The sequence below is a fragment of the Anser brachyrhynchus genome (assembly GCF_964034855.1).
Source record: "Anser brachyrhynchus genome assembly, chromosome: 2".
In the NCBI taxonomy this organism is placed as follows: Eukaryota; Metazoa; Chordata; class Aves; order Anseriformes; family Anatidae; genus Anser; species Anser brachyrhynchus.
In genome coordinates this window covers 126,082,845-126,086,300 of record NC_137695.1, presented here as the reverse complement: position 1 = coordinate 126,086,300, position 3,456 = coordinate 126,082,845, and positions in this window count along the sequence as shown.

Here is a 3,456-nt window from a genome sequence, read left to right as displayed (position 1 = left end):
CTTGAGTAAATAATCCATAACAGTTTTCCAGTAATCAGTCTTGCAAACTGTAACAGGGTTAAAATCTGCTAGCTCAGAAATTGACCTCCCTTCAAATAGAAAGACTTGGAAAGGATCTTTGAAGTTTAGCAGATGCCCTCCTTGAGCTTGTCCCTGTGTGCTTCGAGCTCCCAAGTGGAAACCAGAGGTGTCAGGGCCAGAGTGGAGGCCAAAAACCAGGTGAAGCCACTTTAGAAGGAAATAGCTCAACATAATTTTGGAACAATTCTTTGGCTTCAACTGCTTTTATCCTCACACTGGAACCATCTCCTGAGAAGAGATTCTCAGAGAAGGATTCCAGATCTTAGTGTTGGTGCAATATGCCTAAAATTTAGATGTGTGCCATACAGCTGCACTGCACCAATATTCCTCTGCAGAGCTGACCTTCACTTTCTGCAGTGACTTCATTTTATTTAGCTACTCTGTAAGCTCCATGAATCTCCCAGCATGATCGGACAAATACACAATATATTCTGTCCTTCCTAAATTAATAAAACAATATACATTTATCAGAGTTTTAGAGTACATTTTCATGCTTTACTGATATTTGTTAAAACCAAAGTACTTTCAGGTATTTATTTACACAGCATCTCACCTACCAGATGTTCTCTGTTGAGTCACTAGGGACACATTCATCTTCATGTGCTTCTAAACTCTTATGATTCATGCTGCATTTCAATCCAGCCCAAATTTTTTCTGAAACATAAACATTCCCTTAGGTGCCCCAGTTCGTGTAATTTCAATATAACCATATAAATGCAATAAGCTGTATGCTGTAGAAGTATAGATTAAATAGCCCATTTAAAAAATGAACAGCCAAAATATTGAAATTCTATTTTAAAAGATTTTCCCCCAAAGTAAACATTTTCCAGGTTTGATAATTGGTCAATTTTTCATTAACATTTTTCAAGCTAAAAACAATACACGTCTTTAAAAAAAAAAAAAAAAAAAGAAACAGAGAAAGAAAGCGGAAAGGAAAAAGAATGAGAAAGTGGAAAAAAAAGAGGGAGGGAGGGAGGGAGGGAGGGAGGGAGGGAAGGAAGGAAGGAAGGAAGGAAGGAAGGAAGGAAGGAAGGAAGGAAGGAAGGAAGGAAGGAAAGAAAGAGAAAGAAAGAGAAAGAAAGAAAGAAAAAGAAAGAAAGAAAGAAAGAAAGAAAGAAAGAAAGAAAGAAAGAAAGAAAGAAAGAGAAAGAAAGAAAGAAAGAAAGAAAGAAAGAAAGAAAGAAAGAAAGAAAGAAAGAAAGAAAGAAAGAAAGAAAGAAAGAAAGAAAGAAAGAAAGAAAGAGAGAAGAGAAAGAAGGAAGGAAGGAAGGAAGGAAGGAAGGAAGGAAGGAAGGAAGGAAGGAAGGAAGGAAGGAAGGAAGGAAGGAAGGAAGGAAGGAAGGAAGGAAGGAATGGAGGGTACTACCACAATCACAAGTCCCCAAGAACAAAATTTTTTTAGACTTCTTTTAACACTATTACTGCATAGTTTATCTGTGAACTAGCTGCACTCTGTTTTCTTTACATACACATAACAGATGTCATACATTCAAAAAGAAACTAAAATCTTTATGCCTCTAGCCATATAAGAACAATCTTCATATACTTCATTTCACCTAGACTGGATCTGTACATGCACACAAAACTATTGTAAGCCTGGTTTTATATCACAAGTGACACAGAAAGATGACAGATTTTACAGTGGACAAATGCCCAGCACTGGAGAAGAATCACTGTCTTAAATAACTTACAATTTCTTACAAGGAGACATTTAGGTCATTTTATTGCTTGCTCTTTGCATCTAGGATTTTTTTGAGCTATTTTCTGGCTAGTTTTCTGACCAGTGTGAAAACACAGGCAAGCAGTTATATACTTCACCTCTCTCTCTTTGTTTTCATCCTAGCTCATTTACCAGAATGGCCTTTGTAAGAAGATTATGCACTTAGAGGGGCTACCACTTCCTGTTCAAGGTAGGAGGCAGGTGTACACTTCAGGAGGTCCTGGCACAATTAAAAAGTACTAAATCTACAGCACCCCCCAGTTTTTCAGATGAACGCCATTCCTGTGGCTCCTGAACACCCAAATATTTCATAATAACTTGGTGAAGTGCCGTTATTTATCCGCAATCCTCTGATTACACAAGGCTATCAAAAAGATATGGCACATGCATATGCCTTTCTGTGAACAGGCAGCACATGAAAATCCATGCCAACCAAGTCCTAGAAAGGGAGGAAAGCAAGGTCTCCCCCTAGAGAAAACAGTAAATCATAACAGTTGACAGTGAAGGGAGCAAAACTTTAGGGGCTGTACTGCTCATGGCTCTAGAGCATCTGTATACAGCAATTCTTAAGTCCTTGAAAGATAACCTACAAATAAACATTTTCTTTTGGAATTCAAAAAGTGGAATTTATCTGACTGAAAATAAGCAAAGGCAGGACTCAACCAACTCAAGACAAGGCAGTCCAAGGCAGAATAAAGCATTGGAGGAGTGATCGGTATGTGGAATAACATCTAACAGCACTTTTCCAATATTTCTACTGAGTCTTGTATGAGGGAAAACTCCATACAGCGTTTCAACTACATTTTTGATATTGACAAATAAATGAAGTGATAAATCTTACTACACCAGTTCACATTCTGTTTAGACCCATAATTAAGCACTTTCTAAATTAATGCTAAGGTAAAACATCTTAATTTTGTACAAGCCCTGATAAGTGAATTGGCACTAGAGCACTTCATTCAGGTGTCTGAAGTCAAGTTGCTCATTCTCTTAAAATTTCATTAAGGTCGTGTAGAGACTATGAATAATACCAAATTAAATGCCCTAAGTCTTAAAATCCATTTAATTTAAAATGCTTCTGAGATGGGCATAACAATTTAATTGTTATAGTGTCTGAGCAGGAGGTCAGGTAGAATGAGAGAGAACCGTTGTCACAGCAATCAGTAAAACTGTTGACAGAAGAAAGGTGCATGTGTGCACATATGACAAGATGACCTGACCAGTCATGTAAGCAGTTCTGGTGTGGATTTGTTTGTCAGTCACACTTATCTTTATTAAGCTGGTATTGCTTATGTTGTGCAGAAATAAACTAATTGGTGTGAGCTATTAATTTAATATCACGGCAGTCTCTAGTTCTTCAGAACCACTGCCACCTATCATCAAGAAATGCAATTTTGAAAACACCTTGCAGGTAAACAGACTTTTAACAGCAAACCATTACTCTATTTATTTCATGTCATCACACTGATTTGGTGTTTAACATCTCACCCTCTTCAAGAATTACACTGGGAGGACTTATCAGTTAGACAGTACCCTACTGGAAAGCTTTGGACCACTGAAAACTGAAGAATATGTCGGAATTCGTTTGGGCATCTTAGTTTGTAGAAATGAGATGAAGATGGAGGAATTCAAGAATAAGATATGGCAAGGTCACA